Here is a 26,939-nt window from a genome sequence, read left to right on the forward strand (position 1 = left end):
TAATCCGCTGTTACTGGTGAATGGGGCCATTTTTGCTCAATGTTAGCGCTCATGGAATTATTTTGAACCCTGAAGCATCTGTTGACAGGTGGCTTCAGCACCAGCTGTACAGCTGGGAGGTCCCCGGCCAGAGGAAGAGCATTTGATGGGCAGCACTTCACCAAAAAGCACGGTGTGAGAGGCAATTGCTCCAAGGGTGATGGCCACTATGAAGCCGCCAAGGAATTTTCAACAGAGGAGTGAGTAATGCACCGATCTCCATTGAAAAGAATGACAATGTAACATAATGATGATTGGTCTTGGATCGCTAGTTAACTAGTCACTTAAGTTATATTTTTACTGAAAAAAAATCCACATTTACCTACAAAATATGTGCTAAATTAAATAGTGGCTCCTAATTTTACTTTATCAAACAAGGCCTATTTTAAATTGTGTATTTTTATATGAGTTTAAAATCTCACAATATGATTGGTTGATAGCCATGGTATAATGAGCAAATACTATGGCTATAACATTTAATGTCCTTTTACAATTCTATTTTTAAAATCACTCTTCAGCTACCATTAAAGTGTTGCCTGTAATCTGTAAGCAAGCAGGGATGATGCAGAGCTACACCAACCAAGCAACATGGTGCAAAAGCTTTGTACGATTCTTGTAATGTAATTGTTATTTACTAAAACTTTTTTTATTGGATTGTGTCTATAATTTCTCTATTGTAATATTTGGTAACTATTTTATATTGTGGCGGTGTATTGTGATTTTATACCATGGTCTGGGTGAACACTCTTTTCTGATTGGCAGGCAGGTGTGCGTTAAAACCATTTAATGCAAGTGCAGTTCAGCTCAAGTTTAATCACGGTTCTAAATTCATCTGCTACCCAACCTGTAACCATAGTAACATTAAAGAGCACAGCTGTCAAAGCTTACTCATTATCAAGTTTTGAAGAATGAGAAACAGCAGAGGAAAAAGAAAAGAAAGAAACCAAGTGAAAAACGGCACAAGGAAATGACACCTGAAGAGCTTAAAATGATAGAGGAAGAGAAGGATGAGATTAATACAAAATGGGCAGTTAATGTACTGACTTTCTCTACCAAAAACAAAAGAACACTGATTTTGTGACATATTCTGTAGTTATGCTTAATGACACTTTAGGTGGATTTTATGCCTCGGTGCAGGCTGGCGGCCAAGGAGCAGCCTACTTTGCTGTGATATAATCACAATATACCACCGCCAGTCATGAGATACTGTTTAAGTATGTAAGTTATTATATAGTATATATGTGAAAAACAGTGTATCAAAATATATATCTATATATGGTATGTAAAGATATATAGTGCATTATAAAACATGTTTATGATTTTAATGGGAGACATTAGTAGTTAAATTATCAGTTGTAAAATGGGACATATTCTGCACATTTCCAGGTCTACATTTTTATTCTTGGGCTCTGCTGGACTATCTTTGCTTGATTTACGGTAAAAAAAAAATCCTATCTACTATTTCAAACCTACTATTTTATACCCTTTAAGAGTTCCTCCCAATGAGCCCAATCTGTTCTGATTGGCCAGCTCCCAGAAGCTAACCCTCAGGAGACTTCCACCAGCTCTGGAGGCTACGTCAGTAGCAGTAGGATTTCACTTTTTCTTCTCATTCTTTACTCGAAATGTCAGCTTCTAAAATCCATCCCTACATGTTGGAGCCCAAAATCCGATCCGAAACTGGACAAAGCAAACACCATAGCAACCAAGGCTATTGAACAGACAGCTGTTTGTGGGTATGCGCCAACAATCTGACGTCAGTTCAGTGGAGAAGTAATGTTTACTTTACAAAGAAAGTGTTCAGAGCAAGTTGAAGCCCTGGCTTTTGAGTTTCAGGGAGCACTGTTACATATGTTCATCTCATACTTTGTAACTTTGACCGTGTTTTAACAAAGATATCCAACATTATAACAGTATATAAATGACAGAAAATCACAAAAAGAATGATATGCCCCCTTTAAAGAAGGAATAAAATTACTAATACACAATAAAACTATAATTTAAAAATATGTATCGTGGCAAAAAGGTGAATTTACCCAACATTATATATCTAATAATACAATATAATAATATAAATAATATTAACCCTGGTATTCAAAACCTCAGTAAAATAGTAATTCCAACTTTGCCTCAGATATTGTATCCTCAGTTACCTAAAAGTTATAAAAACAGCAGTTTGAAGTTCTTTCTCAATCTTTTGTCAGCAGGACTCTTGCTCTTGATCCTTTGCTGTGACCCAGGGTGGTCAGAGGTCAGGGTTCAGGCCTACAGCTGGAAGTTGTGTTTGAAGACACCACAGCAGGACGCACTACAAACCACAAAGACACCCTGCCAGCCCAAATCACCCAGACACAAAATAAGACCATTTTAAAGTTTTCGTTTTGTCAAGTTATAGAGATATTTCTACCCCGCACTCAGGCATACACACATCCATATACCATCTTTTTTCTTAATCATAAATGCAACTATTGTAAGCCATGAGCATGCCCGTAGCTATAAATGATACATTATTGTCATATTGTAGTCTCTACAAGTGCTTTCTTTTAACATGTGCTGTATTCGAGCAATAATCCTTGATGAGCCATGTTTTATGGAAATATCATAGCTGATATACAATCTCTTTCTGACTAACACTACAGCCTTAGCTGTGATATAAGCTTCATTTATCACAGCCTGGAGGGTTATTGTTTTGATATACAATTTACTTATTTCCACACGATGTGTAATAACTAGCCGTCATAGCCTTACTTTATTGAGAGCCTGAAAGCAGTGTGACCTTGAGAAGAAAGATGATGAGTAAGAAATGATCAGATGAGTCTAAGAGAGGAGTGTGTCCAGCAGGTTGTCTTCAAGCAGCTGCTGCTCCAGTTTGATCACAGTAGGCAGTCTTAATCAATGCTTGTTACAATGTTGCTATTTCTGTCTAATGATCATCCAGTGATATGTTCAGAGTCTGTTGCTGAGGAGGCTGTGGTACATGACAACCACAGAGCAGTTAGAATGCAACACTGAAGTTACACAACAAGAACACAGTATTGTTTGGGGACTCTAAATTCAGGTGTCTTACACACCTGCACCTACAAGATACACTTTTCACTTAGTGAGGCATGATTTCTACCACTGTAACATATACAATACCTGTTTGTAGGTAGGGCTAAAATAATGATATTGATAGCAATAATACGGATCAGGGTTATACATCTTTTACAGTCTATATGAATGATAAAGTAATAAAAGAAAAATAAGCTCTTTAACAAAAGGATTTCTGAATTTTTAAAAATGGTTCAAAAATTGAACATTAACAACATTTACTACTAAATTTTTTTTCCCAATTACGTTGGACTGACAAACGTATTCTGTATTGTGTTCACAGGAGTTACTGATAGAACGTCGGGGTGGATGGAAGTTGTACAAAACACAGGACTTTGACACCAGAGACCAAAGTTTGCATCCTGAGTCCAGCGTGTGTGCTTAGGTTTAGAGTTAGTTAGTTAGTTAATGTTAATAAATATGTTATGATTCAAGTCACCATGGACTTATTTCTGTTTATACCAAGACCATGAACTCTCCCTAACCTTAACCAACTGCTGTCTAAACTTTTTGATAACCACTGAAAAGTTTTATATTGCTGTAGTTACCATCAGTGGATGTTGGACTGCAAGATCAGGGGAAAACTGGAATGCATTGTCACTGAACATTTCACTCATACATTCAGTATGAACATTTTTGCAACTTGCCAAATATGTTAATTAACTTTTTCTCATTAGGTTGAGAGTAAGACCTCTAAAAACTACAGCCTGTACATGATGCAGATACTGTACCAGTGTTCTAACAAAAACACTCATTCTCAAATCTCTACCAGTTAGGCAGATAAGGGATTTTTGAATACTGCTACTGGTCTGTAAATCACTTATAAGACAAAGGCCCAATTATAATTCTGACATGCTTTCTCATTCTAAAACCTTTTTCATTTTTTCATTTTTGTGATCTGAGCAGACTGTTTTTTTTTTGTGTGCTTGATTGTTTATTTTGCACAGGAGGACTGTAGATTTTGACCCCCATCACTTACACTGAAAGCACATTTGAAGGGGATCTTTTAATAGCCAGTATGAATCGGGGGATTACAGCCTCTTTCAGTGTTCATATTTGCACCTGTCTGTTGTTTTAGGACAGACTTGAAAAATCGTGAACCTGTCCTTTAAGCACTGTCCATGTTTAAATCTAAACATAAAACCTTTTTTGTTCATTATTGCTGATATAGTAATTGAACCTTTGCCCCGCTTTGTTTTTACTATTTATTGATCTCATTTAAATGTTTCGATTGTGTTGTTACTTTCTTATTGTCTTACTCTGTGTATGAAATCTAAGCCTTGCTATTACACTTGAGTGAGGTAATATCTTCCAAAAAATACATGCTGTTACAGAAACGTAGTTCCCAGAACCTCCTGTTTTCTGAGTCTTCAGTTTCCCAGTGAAGCTGCTGCTGGACAGACAGATGGATACATTGTTTGGTATTTTCTGCTTTTCTCCTGTTGGATAAAACTTGGATAAAGTCTGCCAGCGTGACTAAACACACATGGCCTATAAGTCTCCAGAGTCCTCTAATAGACGATAAGAATAGATAGTCATTATATATAATATCTCCCCAACTCCCACATTACATCTTAATAATGCTGCCTTCCTATTACAAACATAATACCAGGGTCCTGATATGAAAGCTGGAGCGATGCCCCAAAATAGTCGTGTCGCTCGCTGTATCACCTTGCATGGAATTAGGCCTCAGGCAAATGGCTTAACAAGATTAGCTGGCCAACCAATTTAACAAAGGCGCAGTAATTGTTTAATGAAGATATTGAATATGCAGGCCATATTGTGTTCCATAAGCTATGACTTAATAACTGTCTGCAGTCCAAATGAGAGCCATCCTTTAAAATACTAACTGCTGTTCCAGAAGAAAAAAAAGTGCTGCCTCTGATGGTAACAATGAAGCTTTATTTCTTTGTTAACAACATCAGCTTTAACAAAGATCCAAACTGCTGTCCATGCACTCAAAGGAAAGGGACCGATACACTGACAAAGATGTAATCAAAGCCTATATCACAAATATTCACTGCACACTAGACAAGCAAAACATATACTGTACCTAAAAAAGATGGTTACAGATCTTGGTTACAGATCTTATTTGGATATAAGGAGCAATCTTTGCTTGTAAAAGGCTGGTGACCACTGATGTAAGCATAATGGATGATGACATTTCATTGAGACAAATATGGGCTCAGTTTTCCAGTTTTACAATTTTGGTGACCACAGGGGCACCCCAGCACAACATGGAGAGAGTGTGAATACATTATTAATATGGCATACAGAATCAGCATTTGGAGTCAGGGCAAGTTTCAGTAACGACCAATCGCATGAGCTCTTCTCATCAGGGGAGAGGCTGAGCTCTCTGAGAGAGAGAGAGAGAGAGAGAGAGAGAGAGAGAGAGAGAAAAAATTCATCTACATGAAGAAGTTCCAAAACACAAATTCACAACATCCCAGATATTAATATACATCCCCACAAATATGCTGACAATGGCAGAATGAACAGACTAATGCATAGTGCTGCAGCTGCTGAGATAAGGGCCCTGGCAGTTACAGTTGTGCAAACTGTTAATAAAGACTCGTTAATACATTTAAACTCCACGGTTCAACTCCTTCTCTGCATATTTGAAAACACTAATTTTTGTCTTTAAAGTCCAATAAATATACATGCAAAAACTGTACATATTTATCTAGCAATAAATAAATGAACAAATAGTCCTCATATCTTTACACAAGTAAATACAAAATGGGGTTTGGAGACTTCTAGTGAGACTATGAAAAGCGCATAAATTCTATCAAAAATCCTGATGTTGTGTTGAATGGTATGTTCAATAATTAATGAAGGTATTCAGCTGTGCCAGATGTGCATAAAGTTAGCAGGATTTTTTGAGAGACATGCGTGTGATCAAGTTGGTCTGAAACGCAAAAGGCAAAGACACAAAAAAAACATAATCCTCTGAAAACATGGAGGGTGTTTCTGCCTCTGCAATCTACACGTATCAGTAGGCTTTTTAAAATGAATTTATTTTGATGATGTATTTATCTCACCTGACTGTTGTGCGTCTCTACAGTGTCCTGCACCATAAGCTCTTGCCCGCACTGTCCAGCAGCAGCAGCAGCAGCAGCAGCAGCTCTGAGCCTGGTTCTGATTACAGGTCAGCTCATATTTTGACGGGTTGTGTCAGGTCAGAAATTGATTTAGAAATAATTGCAGGTAACAGTTTCATGTTCGTTCAGTTCATGCTGAACTTTGGTGGTGTGGGGTGAGTTGAGGTGTGTAAAGTGGAGCTGTGCAGGGCTCCGGAGTTAAAAAAAAAAAAAAAAGCCCTCATATTTTTAAATTTGTTTTAAATGTTTTCACTTATGTTTTATTTGTTTATGAGGGAACATTCTCGCCTCCCTACACTGACTCCCTGTTAGCTTTAGAACTCAATTCAAAACCCTTTCACACAGCTCTTATTCCTGCTTACATTAACTCCTACTGTCAAAGACCTGAGCTTTTCTGACCAAAGACCTCTGTCAACAGATCAGGGGTCTCATTTATAACCATTGCTTTCACTCAAAATAGGGCCTGAAAGAGGCGTACGTCACTTCCAACTCAAAAGTTGTGGTGTATGCGCAATTGTACGTAAACTCTGACCCATGCGTATGAACATTTTGGAGACAGGAGAAATTGGCAACACAGATGGTGAGGTGGTGAATTGAAGTCTGATTGTTTAATGATGCCTCTCACCATTTAATTTCACTTAATATCAAAAATGAATTGTAGATCCACTTTATCATAAACATTCAGACCAGCAGTGTTATCTGTACTTGTGCTCGTAGTGAGCCATAACTATTCCATAAGCACCTTTCAATTTGAAAAGATATAAACCAACTCAAATCTTAAATCAAAGTCCGCTCAACATTTCATCAGTGCTCTCACCTGGAGCGCAGAGGAGAGGGTCAGCTGAGGAGAAGCACAGCAGCTGCTGCAATGAATGATGTCAGGATGTGGCAGGTGGAAGGATTCAGGAAAGTCTGGCTGGCCCTTCCTCCATATGAACCCTGAATATACTGATTCCTATTCAACTCAACCACATTAACTAACTGATCAACTTATCATCATCGGTTGTAGAAATCCAAGATGACATCAAATAACTTGCAGAACGGAGCACTAATAGATTTTTAATAATATCTTCTAATACTGTGCATATATCAGCAGGTTTGAGTTTAGTTTCCATGTAGTTTATGTGTGTAAAATCACTGCAGTGAACACAACTGTGCTGTCAGGCACACAGAGCGCACTGGAGACACCACGGTGGCTGCCACACACTCTTCCTTCTCCCGTCACCTCACCGGCACATCTTCACAACCTGCACTCATATATGGACTGTGTAAATTAGAAAAACACAGGCATGCTGGATTTTGGAGTAAATATAAATGAATACAGTGTTTATTGTATTGTAGATATTGAGCGTGTGGTGTAAAAACTACTTAAATCTAGCTAACTGGGAAGTGGCCCACTGACTTTACGATCCACAGAACTGTTTGTTGAAGTTGTGTACGGTTGTTTTGGGTTACACACATAACTTCAAGAAGTCCGAAGCTGCTGCCCGAGTGCAAGTGTCTATCGAGCAAGGCATCTAAAGACAGAGAGACCAATTGGTCTGGCGAAAGAAATACATGCACATAAATATTCGTGAGTACTTTTGCAATGACCATTTGAATGTGGGCGTGTAGACGGCCGGATATGAGGCTGATCATGAGGTGGACTGTGATTTATAAAGGGAAAAATACCTGCATTCATTTGTATGCACAGATTTATAAATCTGATTATTTTTTGGCGCATGTCATTTTCAGCTTTTCTGCTCATGTATACTTTTAGTGTGGATTCTATGCACTGTTTTATAAATGAGACCCCAGATCAGCTGCTCAGATATTTCTTCTAAACCCTCTATTTGCACTGTGACCCTGTGCCTTTATTATTATAATTATTATTACTATTATTATTTATTGTCTTTTCTTCTCTTGTGTTGTTGTCTCCTCTCTTTCTGTGTTGTGTGTAAAGTAAGTAAGTAATAAAATTGAGTTGAGAGTTGTTTGCGGCATGCAGGATGGATCATATCGTGGTGTTAGCAACTTGGAATGTGCTGCTGACATAGAAATATTCTTTGTTTTGGATGACACTATTTCAAATACTGGTTATATGTATCCATGCACTGAAGCCATAATTACTGCAAAGATGACAGCAAGTGACAAACTGAATTTAGACTTTTGCTTAATCAGAATGTCCCGACAGATTTGACTCATCCTGTGGACAACCGCATTACTCCAAACGATTTCACAGTTAAACCTGGAACTTGTGAATACTAGCTTTCCAGTCTGATGTTTAGAGAAACACAGAACATTAATTACTGTTAGATCCTGAAAGATCCTGTCACCGTGTCAGGAGATTTAAATAATTAATGATGTTACCACTGCTGTACCATGTGTGCACAAAATTAAGCATGGCCTCTCTCAAATCAGATGTGCTTTTTCTGTTAGGTGCTCATTTGTGCCCACTGCCTTCAGACTGAAATCAGTAACATCCCTAAATATCTCTCTCTCCCTCTCTCTCTCTCTCTCTCTCTCTCTCACACACACACACACACACGCACACACACACATCTCATGTCATTGACCTGAGATGTCACACTCAACACCCCCCTTTCACCCTCTCCAGCTTCCAGAGCTTTGGACTGTAGTGACTATTTTATACAGTCAACATACCTCTAGACCTCCCAGTATTTGACTTTAATGTTGCACTTTACAACAAGCACTTAATAATATACCTGCACTGTGTCCTCCATTCTCTATCCCATTTTCACTACTATTATGGAAGTGGCAGTATAAGAAGTAGTGGCATATCTAACACACACATTGCTTTATATTACTTTACCACTAGATGATAATACTTTTTACTACTACATTGTTATTATATTTTTATAGTATATGCTATATCATAGTATTCTTTCCAATTTCTGTTATACGTATTTCATATTATTGTATTATTACCGTGGTGTCCATATATTACATATACCGCACATATATTCTATAACACTATATACTCCAATATATTACAATATATTACTTGTGTATTGTATTTATAATTTGTACCTATAGTCCTATACTAATATTATACATCATTCCCAACAACTGTTAGAGTTGCACAACTGGATTTCTGGACTTCTATGCACAATCCCCATATATAGGTATGTAATGTATATATTGTAAAGTATATATAAAGTATATAGCCTTTAATATCATCTGTCCATGTCCTTAATTGTGTATTTTATTTGTATTTATTTCATTCAAAGAGTTCTTTATCTCTTTTTCTTACCTTGCAGTCTGTCTCCTGTACTGCTGAAATATGTGGATTTTCCCAGGGGATAAATAAAGTCTTATCTTATCTCTTACATGAGTCAGCCTATGAACCATCCACCATATGTGAATTTGGCGTATTGCTAAAGTCCTCAAATTCACAAAAAAAAAAAAAAAAAAAACACACAGAACACTCCAAAGTCCTCAATAGTAGTTACAGCCCTGAATGTGGGTAAATACAGTATATACAGTGTATGACTTGTTATACAGTATAATGCATGCTTTATTTGTCAGACAAAAGAAAAGAGATTGCCAATGTGAAAAAAGAACTTTATTGTATTATATCACATTTACAAAATGCGGACAGCACCTGTCTAACTCAGATGAGTTGACTTGAATGATCCCACAAGACTAGTTTAATAAATACAACTGAGTCCATTAGATTTGGAAATCCAGTCTTGAATTATGTAAAATTTTGAGATTTCATCTTTGATTCAACTTTAAATAGTATGTCTCTCCACTCTATGCATGTTCTATGATTTGTAAAACACAATGTGAAAGGTTTTCGCAAATGATTCATAAAAGTTGGATATTAGTGTCCATGGGAACAACTTACCATGTAACTCGTGTAATGTGTTGAATAATTTGATATTTTTTTACTTGGATATTTTGGAGTCTTATTTGTTATTGCAATGGCCTTTAGTATTCATAGAGGAACAAAGGAGAGACAAAGCAAGCAACAACCTGAATGAAATCAACAGAGGTAAATAAAAGGTGTGTAAAACACATGAAAGCAGTGTTTCTCAGTTCTCTCAGTGCACCCAGAGACGACCTTGACTTTGAAAACAGGAGGCAGAGGAGTCAAATCTAGAAATACGTATCCCACTACAACAGCAACCACTTCATGCTTTTCTGGCAACATGATGAAACTTCCTCGAAATATCCTGCAATGTTGGAATGTCACTCATCCTATTAGTGTGTGTACTGGAGGATATTGAATTGTACTGTGTGTGTGTGTGTGTGTGTGTGTGTGTGTGTGTGTGTGTGTGTGTGTGTGTGTGTGTGTTTGTCCTGCTTTCCATTCAGACCTACATAGTTGCTCCCTGCTGTGAAATTGGTGAAACACCATGTTCCACAGGGTCTGATGCTGCATTCAGGTATTATGGGAAAATGTTAGATGTAAGTTTTGTACTATAATATTCCGAGCACAGTTTCACTCAGTTACAGTCATATTGGACAATTCATAATTTATGTCAATGCCAGTGTTTAGAACCAATACAGAAAGTAGACAAAAAGAATGGGTGAGTTTTAACTGCCCTGCATTAGAACAGTACAAGGGGCTGCAGTGGTGGGGACGTGTCGTTTGAGGTACAGCTGAGACAATGAAATACAATCCTGGAGGTCGAGCTGGTCGAGTTACACATTACTAATGCATTCAAAGGCTTATCAGATGCCAAAACGCAGCAACACAACGACTGTGAGGTAAACAGTCGAATATGGCATTCATGTTACAAAGTTATCCACCGGCAATGTGCGTTTGCATGTGTGTGATTGGTCAAAAGTTGAGTCTGGTTCATATTTTTTTTGCCAGATGACCGCTGTGTTTTTTTTTACCATGCCATATGCGGTGACATCCCCAATGTGTGAACACACTGTCCCCATTCAAATGAATGGGAGGGCTGCGATTTTTCACGCAGAGCTGATGTCGGTCTGAACATCGCCTAAGGCTTAAAATTTCATGGCCGCTGTCACCGGCAGTATAGGCAAATGTTAATGGCACAGGCAGACAAAGGACACAGAAAAACTGATACATGCAACAATTGCAGAGGCAACTGAGCTGTTGAGAGTTTCTGGTCATTTACAAGGTTTGTACCAGACGCTGTAGAAAGAAACCCTTTCAGGTTTTTTCACTTTCACTTTAATAAGCCCATGATTCTTATTAATAATCTCACACACAACTGTCCTCCCAAGAAAAATGAGAGCCCTAAAGTGACAGAAGATGTCCAGCAGCTGTAGTAATTATGATAGGAGCAAAGGAAGAAACCTTAACTTTAGTGTTTAAAACATACGTATTTTTCAAAAGTGATTTGTAATGGTTTTGTAAATTGCAGACAAATGATTCCATGCACCAACTCTGTAATTTGTAGGTATAATAGTAAGCTTTTTGTCAGTTAAACCTGTAGCCATCAGCAGCAAGAGTGTGTGTACTGCTTCTGCAGTCTTCAGTTTTTGTCTCATAGCATGTCATTTTACACAGGTAACTTCATTAATTATGTTAATCTTCCATCACATCCAACACATTTGGATCTAAATCACTTGGAATTGGGTCTCTGTGCTTTTTGTATGAGCTGTTCCACACAGGTTTAACTGAGATGATTTGTATAGCAGCGCTTATTTTACTCTCTAAACCCTGTTTCCTCTGGATAATTAAGGTAGTAAAGGGAGTCAGAGAATTAACAGTTTATGTAAACGGCTGAAGTATTTGCAGGAGTGTTGTTATTATGCACATGTAAATGTGCGCTTATATCACTAACGGAAACAAACATTTTTAATCAACTAGTTTTAAAGGCACCCTATAGCATATGTATAAGCTGCACAGGGCTTTTAACTAACTCCAATGTAAACCCATCTGTGGCGATATTAGAGGCCTAGAGCAACTGCTCAGGCCATCCATTCATCCCAATGTTAATCTGACTGCAGTGCTGTAAGATGCTGTGAGCACCAGTCTGGTGGGCGGACCAGAGGACGTGCTGCCTAGAAATATTTTCGTTATTGTCAATTCCCATGTTAAGCTTTTATTTTAAAGGTATCTTTAACATTTCTCAACTCAAAAACATGAAATTGTTAACTCAACAATACGATAGGTTAACTTTATGGCCATCAGTTTTATTTCTCCTTCTGAGAAATTTAAGGCCAAATCCACAAGAGGATTGCAGGGCTTTTGCAGCCGCTAAATCTGTGCAAATAAGACAAATAGATATGTGTGTAACTGCACATTCAACGCAAAATTGGCCCCTTTCTATGCAAATAAGCCTTGTTGCAAAAACAATCTAATTCACAAAGACCAGCGTTAACCGCCACATGCATTTAGGGTGGAGTTATTAGCTTCTTCAGAGAGTTGGTGTTAACTGCATGCACACTCACTCCTCGCTCTCTCCCTCTCTCTCTATCTTTTCAAGCTTGTGAGGCTTGAATGATATTGAATTGATATTGAATGATATTAAGGGCGCAATCTTCAGTCAGACATGGGGGGGATCAAGTGGGGTTGTGGGCGGAGCTCAGGATTCAGTGGATGTTTGTTGTTCGCTATTGTTTCATCTGTACATTTGTGTGTAAATAGGCTTGGCCTGTTGTGTGTGAATTTTTGTGTCGGATCAGAAGGATTAATCTGAGAATGTGTATGTGTGTGTTCATCATGTATGTAGATGTGTCGGTGTGTGGTGTTGAACTACAAAAGTGCTCTTTAACATCACCTTATACTCATACATCAGTAATATAATATAATAAAGTATAATATAATAAAGTTTTTCTTGTCAGTTTTGGATGGCTGAAGGCTACGTTACCCATGATCAATAGTAACAAATGCTATGGGGATGAAGGCTGTCTTCGTTTTGTTACCCGTTACAATTTATTCCAAACTGATTAAGATTTTGTGTGTTCATGGAGTCCCCCCCCTTCATACAAACGCACACACACACACACACACACACACACACACACACACACACACACACACACACACACACACACACACACACACCATGTACCATGGCCACATACGCCAGATGAAGATTGTCTTATTATGAAATCGAATTTTTGGGCAATATGCACACAATAATCAAAGCTTTTCTGCTCATGTCAGGATGCTGCATGCTTGGAAGCCCCTTCGACCCTCTGGCTCAGGTGACCTCACAGAACACACAGGCTATAAACAACAAATAACAAACAACTTAAATGGCTGCCATCACTTTATTGGCTGAGGGCATTCAGTTGTGGTGCGACCCTTTTATAAACACCTGGAACACAATATGTGCAATTAAGATACAAATGTACTTCTTACATCTTGTTCCATAAACAACATATTATATATATATCTGTAATCCTACAACACAATGATCCACAGGCATTATATTTATATATGATTTGTATCTGTGTATAACTGATAATCGTGTGCAAATAAACAAAAACAAGCAGTATGAATGATGTGTGTATGAAATTTATTTTTATTATTTATTATTCTGAACTTTATTATCCTGCTTTGCCTATACCATGGCCAACCAAATGTTATCAAATATGAAACATCAGTATCAGTGTGTAAGGCGTTATGATGAATTTATCATTAAGGGAAGAAACCAGGCTGAAAAGATGCCTGGGCATATAAACATATCCAGTAGACTTCTGACAGAATGCATAGGCTGCTATTTACACAACCCTGGAGATTTTTTATATCCGTATGATTCTTGGTTTTGGGATTTTATGTCAATCAGAATCTGTTTTATTAGCCAATGTGAGCATACAAAGAGTGTGTCTTGGCATTTGCTCTCAAAAAAATGCAACACAGAAGAATAAAAATAGACAAAAGTAAGGTGATAATAATAATAACGAAATAAACAAAGTGATATTAAAATCAAATTGAAATTTTAAAATCTGTTTACGGAACGGAATGGTGAAATGTTTGAAATGGGATATAAAACTTGAAATGAAATATTGACTGTATAAAGGAAATACAGATTGCTTTATGGACAAATAATGAGGTGTATGAAATATATGAAGGTGACATGAACAAAAATTAAATATGACATGTGCATAAATAATTAAATTATGTAACAGTGGAAGTTGAATGCAATACACACCGTAAAATCCAGTTTGATGAAATATATGAAAGTGACAAATGCAGGGATTAAATAAAGGATGTGAAATGTAAAGTCCAGTTTGATAACCTCATCTTCATCCTCTTTATGTGGCCATGGTACAATATTTGATGCAATTTAGTGCAAATACAGGTTAGGGTTAGGGCAGGGCATTGTGTTGTGGGCAGATGCGGCACCTGTGTCCATAGCAATGGTGGCCAAGGATTATGGGTAATGTAGCCTTCTGCTATCCAAAGCTGACAAAAAAAACGTTATTTCTCAGAATCAAATGAAAAATAGTTAAAACTGATGTCCATAACATTAACCTATCGCATTGTTGAGTTATTAAGGACACTTTCATGTTTTTGTGTTGAGAAATGTTAAAGATATTAAAAGATAACCTTAACATGGGAATTGACAATGATGAAAAAAAATACTTCTGTGCAGCAGGTCCTCTGGTCCGCCCACCAGACTGATGCTCACGGCGTCTTATAACACCATGGTCAGGTTAACATTGGACTGAACGGATGACTGGAGCATTTGTTCTGGGTGTCTAATATTGTTGTGGACGGGTTTACATTGGAGTTAGTTGAAAGCTTGGTGCATCTGATACAGACACTAAAAGGTGCCTTGTAAGTCAGGTATCAGATGCTGAGGGGTGTGACAAAGCAGCAGTATTTAATGACCTGGGAATGACATTGGGTTGATTTGTTCCTCCTAAAGAGGAAGAGTCATCAAACATAGTCTTTACCATTCACATTTCTATTGTTTGCACTAGACCACTTATCCAGCTGCCTTACAAGACATGTTTATAGTGTTACATAGTCTTTCCTTCTTCTGTTATTGCATATGTTTATATTGTTTTATGCTGTAATTGCATGTATATTTGCTGTTTTTTAATCCTTTTTATCTGCCTTTTGCACTATCTCCTAGTAGCCACAAGACACTTTTCTTTGTATGTCTTCTCTGCACTGTATAATGACAATAAACTTGTATTGAATTGAAATTTTCTTCGGAAAGCCAGCTTTGTCTCTCCTGTCTACTGCTTTTAAAAGGTTAAAGAGAATGAGAGGAGCTGATGTGATAATTTTATCATTTTAGATAAAGGCTTAAAGATATTTCAAATGGAAGGGGTAGGGGAGTTGCATTATCAGATCTTACATCAGTTGCCACTGAGGCTAAAGCTGGAACTGCAGACCTGCAATTAATGCTCACCTATTTATAAACCATAACCATGATATTTCTCTAAACTTAACTGAGCTAAACATAGTTTATTTGTCATGACCACAATATTTCCCTAACCTTCACAATAGGAAGCAAACATTTAAAATTAAAAAAAACATTAGGATTGAATGCAAGATGTTTTCAATGCTGTAATATTCAGTCTGTAGCTAAATCACTGAGTATTTTTACGTGTGAAAAAAGTGCAGCTAAACTCTTTGTAGATATGAATACTGTCTCTGTCACTGTGTTTTTTTGTTGACAATGTCCCAGAGGGAATCATTACAGTTTCCTCCTTTACTTTAAGTGTCACATCATTTCAGTTTATATTCCCTGGAGAAACAAATGCAGCATCATGTAGTCTTTGTGTAATGGGAGTGACAGCTACGTGTTAACAGGAAAGTCCACAAGCAGCAGCTGTCCTCATCTTCACAAATCTCTCACATTCCAGGCTTGGTGCACCCATGGGTGCTGGTCAACTCCTCACACCTGCACAACATCACACTTAGCAGAAAAAAAGAAAAAAAGAAAAAAAAAGTTTATGCTAAACGCAGCTTTCCAAATTATAGTATAACAACATGCTTCATACAAGGGCTTGTTTTTCACACATGCCTGTGTGTATATACAGTAGAGCTACAAACATGCACACATACAGACTTTTTTCTATTACTATTATTACTATTACTGTGATTGTATTATATCATTAAAATATAATCCCACTTTATTACATATTGGGTCTTATCTTCATAGTTTTGACCATCATTTCTAATTGCTGAGATCCTGGAATCCAGCAACATCATTAGAAACACCTCTGACAGGTCGTGAAACATGAGCAGTTAGACAATCAGACAGGTTGGAAACAAATCCCCAGGTTAGTCAAACTTATTTGGAAGACAAAACAAAAACCAACAGTAAAATTATTCTTCAAACTGTCTGCTGTAAACATCCATCACAGTTTACAGAGCCACTTACTGCTTCAGTTATGACCTTCTATAGTAACTCTATTTGTGTGCACAGTTTTCCTGTGAGGGATTATTAGTGGCACTTCATTTGCACTCAATTTCATTTTTTTTTCTCAAGTGGTTTAGATGATATTTAGATGAAAGACTTTGTCGTAGTGATGTCACTGTGTACATAGCATTAGCATAAAACATCACTAAGAACGAGGCTGTCAATATTGCTAACTAATCTCATGTTTGGAGCCAAACCAACAATGAATTGATCTACTAAGAAGTATTGCGTGTGTATCAAAGCCTGATATATCTTATTCCTCTGTGCCATAGAGCTCCATTGTTGTCCAAAAACTATCAATGAGCCAAACCGCTGCACTGGATGACATGTTTCTTCATTACCATGAACACTCACTGTAGTTTATTTTGACTCAGTCCCACACACACCATCCTGCTGCCACAAATACTGAAAATAGTCCCCAACAAATGCACTATTTCCTCCTGTTTGAGTAACATTTTGTAAAAACAGTGACCAGCTGTTTTAAGATATTACTGAGACTTTTTTAAAAATAAAATTCCACATTTGTGAGCTGTTGTTAAAGATTTATGCTTCGGGCTGAGAGCCACAGAAAGAGAAGACAGGAAATATTGAGGAACTAACACATTCTTGGTTTTGGTATTTTTATGGGATTTGTTGACATTTACAAAAATGTAGAATATTGCCAGCTTTATCATTTATATCTTGACTTTATTCTAATTAATCCTAATTGTAACAATGACCTCTACCCAACCTAAAGATAATTAAAATTCATCTTAAGCCCATTTTTGGTCCTCACTAATATATAGTATTACAACCACACACAAAGCACACAGACCACAGGAGGAAGAAAAAAAATCTAGGTAACCAAAGCAAAATGTCACAGAGCAACTTTTAATGAGTGGGTAAAGCCCAGTGAGAGGGATGTATTTTCCATGGCAGTTGGCAGGACTGTACATTAGGCTGCTATATCCCCAGCTCTCCAAACTCAAGTGTTCTCCTTAATTGCAGGTCACTGTGAATCTGACGCGTCAGCTGCCATAAGCCTTAATTAATTCTGCGTTGAAAAGAAACCTGCGACACCCACCCATCTGTTTGTCTTTAACCTGTAAGAGAGAGAAAGAGATAAAGAAATAAAGGAGGAAGCGAGGAAGAAAAGTCGCTTCGGTTCAGTTAGGATGGCCCTTTACCTTGTGCAGCCGTGACCCACTGAACTCACTGCATTACAGACATCATGACCAGCAACCATAGAGGTGGAGGGTGAGCAGAGCTTTAATGATGATCTGAGTCGTTTGGGAGACACTGCTGCCTCTCATTTCAGCACAGTTTGTTTGGACTGTTCGTATTAACAATATTTATCCCAGTTACCGTGGATTAAGATTCAGAATCAGTGTAGGACGTAGTGATGTTCATATACACTATCCTTGTTCAGGGGCCACACAAGGGTATGTCCTTCAGAGGATAGAAGACTAGAATGCTGCACCTCTGTCCCAAATGAGACAGTTCACAGCAGTGGTTCCCAACCTGGGGATCAGGGTCCCTATAAGGGTTTACAAGATAAATCTGAGGGTTTGCAAGATTATTAACAGGAGGGGAAAGCAGAAAAGACATTTTTTTGTTTTCTGTTTTCTTTTGTTGGGGGTTTTTGGGTTTTTGGGGGGGTCATATTTTCCTCCACTTTCTGTTGAGAACACTGCGGTCAATGAGATTTTTTTTAGACCTCTGTATTGTTTTCTGGTAATTTGGGTGGTTTAGCAATGTGTAGGGAGTTACATTCTACAATTAAAACCTTACAAAACCAGCCAGTGTTTTTAGACTAAATATTGTGTATTTAGCCTTTCAAATATGGACATGTGTCATGTAAAATATATAGTATTATATGTTAATCACATGTGGAGCACCCTTTCACATTTCACAAATTTACATTTTTGAACATGTGGTTTTCAGATATTTTACATATATTTTAAATATCACATTATAACATATCTGATATCTGTCACTGTTTATCATATGAGGAATTTACATATAGACATAGGTGATTTTCATGTGAAATAGTGCTATTTTTGTAAGGGTAAAGTTAACTAAATAAATGAAAATAGGATTCAGTATTTCTCTCCAATAATTGTATTAATGGTAGTATGGTGAAGGTTTCGAAACAGTATTTAGACCTTTATGTTGCAGTATTTTTAAAATCCTGACTATGGCCCTGCAACCAGCTCACAAACTGTATGCAACTTGTCTTTGCTTTATGGGGTAACAAGCTAAAAAGGAAACATTGTTTGTCAGAGGATTCACCATAACATCAGTGTGTAACTGTTCCTGTCTCTATCCTCACAGAGAGCAAAAGTAAAATTGTGTACAAACAATTTTTGTCAGGGAATGAAGCCAGAATTTTTCAAGATTACACATCTAGATGGCTAACAAGAAGAAGGTTATATATTTTTTTTAATTTATTTTCTTGGCTGACCTTAATAATTCCTTAACAATACTTCAGTCGCCAACATTGACATTGAAAGAATATCAAATGGAAAAAGATTAGCAGTGAACATTTTGCAGATACTGTCAAGATAAATGTTCAGTCTGATAGATAAAGAAAAAGGAGAATCCATGCATTATAAACAGCAGTTTAAAGAACTTGACTAGGTGATTCATGCAGAAAGGCTTCCACAGTCTTTTTCTGATCTTTCTTTCTTTGTTCTTTGAATTTTTCCTTACAGAGAAAAACAAAGAACTGTAAGAACAAGCTGCTTCTTTGTCATTTCTCCTTGTCTATCCATTCTGCATCTCAGATTGGCACTGCTGCAATGTATCATTTATATACATGATCCATGCGACGAGACATGATACAGCAGACTGATAACTGACCTCCTGCCTCTGATAGTTTGTTGTCTGTCAGATGGAACAGCGTTATCCAAGTATAGGCCAGGCTTGCTGCCAACAACACAATAACACTCTAACAGTCTTCAAAAAGCATAAGAAATAGAAGTGGTGAATGAATTGGAGGTGGCATTCTTTGGAAAGTGCAAAAAAAGTTAGTTAGCGAAAGCATAAAGGTAGGTTGTTTAAAATCATGTTCTTCTAGTTGTATCATACTGCTCTGTGAGTCTGTCATTTGCTCTAATTTGAAAAAAACCCACAAGAGAAAATTTATATTTTATATTTTTTGTTTCTTGAAGGCACCTCTGTCTGTACATTAACGAGTCAGAATGAATCGGTACCCTGTCAGCATAGATGGATAACTTGGTTTCATATAGCCAATCAGCAGCAGCACCACAGCACAAAAAGAGCCACAGACTTTGAACAACAATGTTAACTTTATGTTAATTTCTCTTTGTATTTAAAAAAAGCATGGGCATATGTCTTGTCCTGCACCTTGGCTTGCTGAACAAATGAGCAAATAAACATCCTCTGCTTGTGCTGTGATTAAAGATGCAGAAATTGTGTCTCTGAATGTACAATTGATGTACAATCTGTACATTAGCCAAACAAATGATAATAATATTGAGACGAAACTTAAAAAGGTTTGCTGAGTGAAATATCAGCCTTTAGATTAAGCTACAGTTCAGCTAAGAGTTTGAGTCTCTAGAGTGATCTATCGACCATTAACGACATTCACACTGTAGCCTGCAGGTCTTTGAGAGAGTCATTACACCCGGTAATCACAACAGATAGAACAGCAGATAGTTAGAAACAAGTATTTTGCAAATTCCCATTTGCCAATAAGCTGCACAAACTCCCCCACTCCTCCCAAGAATCTTGCATAGAGTGACATGAAAAGCACAGCACAGGAGCCTCATTTGTTCATCTTAATGTCAATACAATATTAAAGGCCAAAGAGGATTTTGTGATGTACCTCCAAAGATGGGAAACCTATCACCTGAAGACATAAAATGATAAACTGAAGCCAATGTGTTGAGGGATCTTTTTGTATTTGTAGAGTGCTAGCTATCCCAGTGAGTAAAATATAAGTTTTTTCTTCAATAAGTGCTGCTTCACTTTTCACTTTACATGCTGCCTGCTAGGTGTCTGCTGTATAAGTCCAATTAACAATTTGTATGGATAATGGAGTGCTTTGAAAATGAAAATGTACAGTTATATTCCAAAGTTCAAAAGCTATATTTTGTGGCCAGGGTTCAGTCTGCCACAGACACAACTTAATTTGCTTTTTAGGTAAAGCTCCACCATGGATTATGGATTCAGGATACAAGATGCTCTGCAGGGAGCTCCTGCCACTGGCCTGGCTCCAGGAGGGGGCCACAGTGTGTCTCGCCAAGGTGAGGTGACTGACAATTCCAGCCCCTCAGTTGGGACAAATTTCACAAGGATGTGCAAATCCCTCCAGCCTGATGAGGTGCCAGTTCTCTGAGGTCTTGAGTTTTGTAACCAAATGAGACTGTGGATATAATGTAGGTGACCGAAAGGGGAAAGGGTGAGCAGCTCAGGGGCAGACCCACGACGTGCTGGAGGAATTACATATTCCATCTAGCTTGGAATGCCTCAGGATCTCCAAAGAAGAACTAGAGATGTGGCTCAAGGGGAAGACATCTGTGCTTCTTATCCTGCAGCAACAACCCATTCTCATTCCCAGGTCATTGAATACTGCTGCTTTGTCATGCTCCTCAGCGTCTGATACCAAGGCACCCTATAGCATATGTATGAGATATGCAGGGCTTTGAACTAACTCCAATGTAAACCCATCCGTGGCAATATAAGAAGCCCAGAGCAACTTCTTCGGCCATCCATTCTCTCCAATATTAACCCGACTGTGGCGCTATAAGACACTGTGAGCATCAGTCTGGTTGGCATACTGGAGGACCCACTGCCCAGAAGTATTTTCCTCACTGTCAATTCCATGGTTAAGGTTTTCTTTTAATGATATCCTCAACATTTCTCAACACAAAAATATGGAAGTGTCTTTGATGACTCAACAATAGATTAATGTTATGGCCATCAGTTTTAATTATTTCTCCTTTGTTTCTGAGAACTAAAATTTCTTGTAAGTTTTGGATAGTGGAAGGCTATATTACCCATGATTGTCAGCCAGGGTTGCTATGGAGACAAAGATAGTCCAATTTGCATTACATTACACACCTTTTATTTACTATCATATCTGAAACGTTGGAGTGTTTTAGGCAAGTTTTTTTTTGTATAACACATTTCAACAATACAATTCAAAGTGCTTAAATAAAACATAAAAGGCATCGAGACAAAATTTAAAAACAACATAAGGCAATATAAAAAAGAAACAGAAACAAAAAATAAAAATAAACTAAAATAGAATGAGACAGATAAGACAGGAGAGTTACAGTGCAGTGTAAGGTATTAATCAAAGTTTCAAATTTGATTTAATAAAAGGCAGCAGCAAACAGAAGTTTTGTTTGTTCCAGATACATGGAGCATAAAAACTGAATGCTGCCTATCCATGTTTAGTTTTGATTTTGGGGACAGAAAGCAGACCTGTCCCAGATGACTTGAGAGGTCTGGATAGTTAATAAAATAGCAGCAGATCAGAAGTGTATTTTGGCCCTAAACCATCCAGGGCTTTATAAACAAACAGTAGTATTTTGAAATCAATTCTTTGACAGACAGGAAGCGAGTGTAAAGATCTGAGAACTGGAGTTATATGATCCACTTTCTTAGTCTTAGTGAGGACTCAAGCAGCAGCGTTCTGAATCAGCTGCAGCTGTCAGACTGATTTTTCAGGGAGACCTGTAAAGACACCATTACAGTAGTCGAGTCTGCTGAAAATAAACACATGGACAAGTTTTTCCAAACCCTGCTGAGACATAAGTCTTTTAATTCTTGATATATTCTGCAGGTGATAGTGGGCTGACTTTGTAATTATCTTAATGTGGCTGTTGAAATTCAGGTCTGAATCCATGACTACACTAAGATTTCTGGCTTGGTTTGTGGTTTTTAACATCACCACTGTCTTGGCTCCTAAAAACAATTACTTCAGTTTTGTCTTTGTTTAAATTCTGGCACATCCAATCGTTGATTTGTTCAATGCACTTACTCAGCACTTGTACTGGACCATAGTCCCTGGTGATATGGTTATGTAAATTTGTGTGTTGTCTGCATAATTATGAGAGCATGTAGATGTTGAACAGAAGAGGCCCCAGAATGGAGCCTTGGGGAGCTCTGCATGTCATTTTTGTCCACTCAGATGTGTAATTATCTATAGACACAAAGTAGTTCCTGTCCTTTAAGTAGGAATCAAACCAGTTTAGTACTGTGCCAGAAAGTTCCACCCAGTTTTCCAGTCGGTCTAGTAATATGTTGTGGTCAACCGTGTCAAATGCAGCCCTGAGATCCAGCAATACTAATACTGAAATTCTGCTACTGTCTGTGTTTAAGTGGATGTCATTGAAGACTTTAACAAGAGCAGTCTCAGTGCTTTGGTGTGATCAAAATCCTAACTGACAGACATCAAAACAGTTGTTTAGTGTGAAGATGTTGTTCAGCTATTGAAAAACAGCTTTTTCAGTGGTTTTACTTAAAAATGGGAGGTTTGATATGGGCCTATAATTGTTCAATAGTGAGGTGTCTAGATTGTTCTTTTTTAAGAGTGGCTTGATGACTGCAGTTTTCAGGGCCTGTAGAAAAACACCTGAGAGAAGAGATGTGTTGACATTTTTTAGAAGATCTAAGGCCATGCAATTAGAAATATTTTTGAAAAAGCCTGTTGGCAGAAACTTTTTAACTTAATCTTGTGGTACTAACTTAATCTTGTTATACTTGTACAATGATGATAAAGATATTCTATTCTAATATCAAGGCAGCAGGAGGAGGATTTCAAATGTTGCATATGTCCTCCAAGTATTTATGGTTGATAGGATCAAATTGTCTACCTGGTATGGAGGCAGTTACTGCCTGTCTAATTTTCTGAAGTTAGCCTGTCAACAGTAGCAAACAAGGCATGTTATTATCATTGTTTTTGGTGATGATGTCAGAGAAGAAGGACCACATTGCATTTCTCATTTCCAAATTATAAATGCAATGTCTCTCTTTATAGATGTGATAATGAACCTGGAGATTTGTTTTTCACCACCTGCGTTCAGCTTTTCAACACTCTCTTTTTTTCTTTTCTGACCAGAGTGGCATTTCTCCATGGAGATCTTTTCTTACTAGAGACCACCTTCACCTTAGTGGGTGCAATGGCATCAATAACATTTGTAATTTTAGAATTGAAATCATCTACAAGCTGAAGACTGAGACCCATGAGAGGGCAGGTGTGGAAGAGAAAGCCTGAATAAATATTTCAATGGCGTTTTCAGTGATGTACCTTTTTGTGATTACCTCTGTTTGAATATTTGTGCACATAGAGATAGTGCTCTCAAAGACACATAAACACACAATAAGTACAAACAAGAATAACAAATAAAATGAACAGTAAACATATACTGCAAACTCTCGGTAAACAAATTCTCATAAACAACATAAATAAACATTATAAATAAATATTACATGTCCAAAAGGGAGTAGGAAGAAGTATACTCTTATATGGTCCTACCTCATCTTCATAACCAATTAACTCAATATTTATCATATATACAACTCACAAGAAAACTACCCCACTATTATTATGTACAATCCAAATATCCACCCAGTGTCAATCAGATATAATCTAGACAATTACCTCAACATTCATCCAACCAACGCTTCTTCATCACTATATCTCTCAGAAGTGATTTTTTGTGCATATTATTGAATCAATTTATATTTGGACTTTGCTTGAGTTCGGTATCCAAACCATTCCACAAATTTATCCCGTCTCTTGCTTTTATTTCTTGCTTTATACATTGTTTGTGCAGTCTTAAATTCTACCAGATACATGAACTTCAAAGCATGTGACTTTAAAAACAACATTTTAGTATATTCACAATGTCCTACATTGTTAACTGTCGTTATGGCTCTTTTTTTGTAGTATGCATATAAATATAAATATATAAATATAAATTGCTTTTGTATGTGTTACTTCACACCTCCACACAGTAATTCAGATATAGTAATACAAGTGAACAATACAGAATGTACAATACTTTATGATCCAGAATGTGCCTTGTTTTTCCCAGAATTGCAGCACTCCTTACCAACTTTGCTTGCACATAACTTATATGAGGTTTCCAGCAGATTTTGTGGTCTAATATCACACCCGGAAATTTATTTTCATATACTCTTTCTATGTTAACATTGTCTATCATCACTTGTGCATGAGTGTTAGTTACACAATTTCCAAACAGCATAATCTTTGTTGTGTTCAACTTTAATGATAATTAATTTATGTCAAACCATGATTTACTCATTTCCATTGTGATCACCTCCGAAACCTGCTGTAAATTCTCCCCAGAACAAAAAATATTAGCAAATAAAACAAATCAAATAAAACAAATTTCAGTATTTTTGATAATATATTATATGAATATATCATTTATGTACAAAACGAACAATTTCGGGCCTAATACTGACCCCTAAGGTACTCCACAAGTGATATCCATGCATGTTGATTTCTTTACAAATTGTTGCCTGTTTCTTAAATCACTTCAGCAAAATCCCTGATACCATACCATTCCAATTTATCTAGTAATATATCATGATCAGTGGTATCAAAAACATTTTTTAGATCTATAAAAACTCCCACTGAATACTGTTTTGGTCTATTCACTTAGTAATTTCTTCTTTCAATTCAATTAGCGCCAAATATGTTGATCTGTTTGTTCTGACTCCATACTGACTGTCAGTCAGCAAATTGTGCTTCTCAATGAAATTGTCCAACCTTTCAATGAAGAGTTTTAGAGAATTGGGAAAGTAAAGAAACAGGCCTATAATTTGTAAAGTGGTGTCTGTCCACAGATTTATATAATGGTATTACTTTTGCAATTTTCATTTTGCATGGAAAGTTACCAGTTTGGAAGGACAAGTTACAAATACCATCAATGACATTCTTAACTATTGTGATGTCAATTTCATTCCAGTCAGTAGACATTTAATTCTTACACTTGCTAACAATATTGATGATTTCTTTTTCCTCTACTGCTCTAAGAAAAATTGAACTTGGATTTCTTTGCCCATAATCATCAACAGCCCCCCTTTCTGTTGTTTCTGTGTCTTTGATTTCTTCTGCCTATTCTGGTCCAACGCTTACAAAAAATTTATTGAAACCATTGACCAAATGGTCCATATTAGTTATGGTCTTACCGTTATCAATAAAATACTGAGGATAACTTGAGTTTCTAGATCCATTTCTAATAATTCTGTTTAATACACTCCATATGCCTTTAATACTGTTTTTGTTATCCTCTAATATTTTATTATAGTATTCCTCCTTACATACTTTCATAATACTAGTTAACTTATTTTTATACTTTTTACATTTATTTTCTGCCTCTGTAGAGCAATACTTCTGACTTCTCTATATAGAATATTTTTCTTTTTGCAGACATTTTATATTTCTTTTGTGATCCATTGACATGTATTTTTGTTTTCTGCTGTATTGTTTTATTGGGCAGTTTTTGTCATACAATGCTTTGAATATCTTTTTCAAAAAATTACACATATGTTGTCTATATCTTCTTCTTCATATATTGTTTTTCAGTTTTGTGTTAGTAATTCACTCCTAAATGCGTTCATTGATTTTTCCATTATCATTTGTTTGTATTTAAAGTTATTGGCATCCTTATCCTTCCTATAATTACAATCATAGACTACAAAAACTGGTAAATGTTCACCGATGTCATTTATTAATAGCCTGCTCATTGTATTGTAATTGTAATATTATCTATTAGAGTGGCACAGTGTGATGTCAATCTACTAGGTCTAGTGATCACCGGATATAAACTCATACTATACATTGTGTTGATAAACTCTTCAGTCATTTTGTGCTTATTTGGGTTTAACAGGTCTATACTGAAATCACTGCAAATGAATATAACCTTCTGATTTGTCTCAGCAAACATTCCCTCCTTAAATACATCAGTGTTAGATCCAGGTGTTCTATATACAGCTAATAATTACATTTTTCTTTTGTTCACATCATCAATGCTAGTAGTCTTTTTTTTTAACTACCTTTATAATTGAAGCTTTTATCCACATACAGAGTCACACCCCCTCCTTTGTTGTTCTTTCTATTCATATAAGTCAATTCATATGCATTCAACTCAGAATCCACATCCTTCTCAGAGCTGAGCCAAGCCTCAGACATAGCTATTACATTGAATGCTTTTCAAAATATTCTCTGATGTTTTAAAAGTTTGCATATAGACTTCTGCTGGTAAAGTAATATTTGACATTTTATGATCTAACTTGACCTTCAGGTTGGACTGATTATCTATGTATTAACAACAATGGTTGTTAATATCGTTGAAGAAATTATTTAAAGGGTCAATATCATTCCCCATATCTTGTAATTTATGTTCTG

The sequence above is a fragment of the Thunnus albacares genome, chromosome 21, assembly GCF_914725855.1.
Source record: "Thunnus albacares chromosome 21, fThuAlb1.1, whole genome shotgun sequence".
Lineage (NCBI taxonomy): Eukaryota > Metazoa > Chordata > Actinopteri > Scombriformes > Scombridae > Thunnus > Thunnus albacares.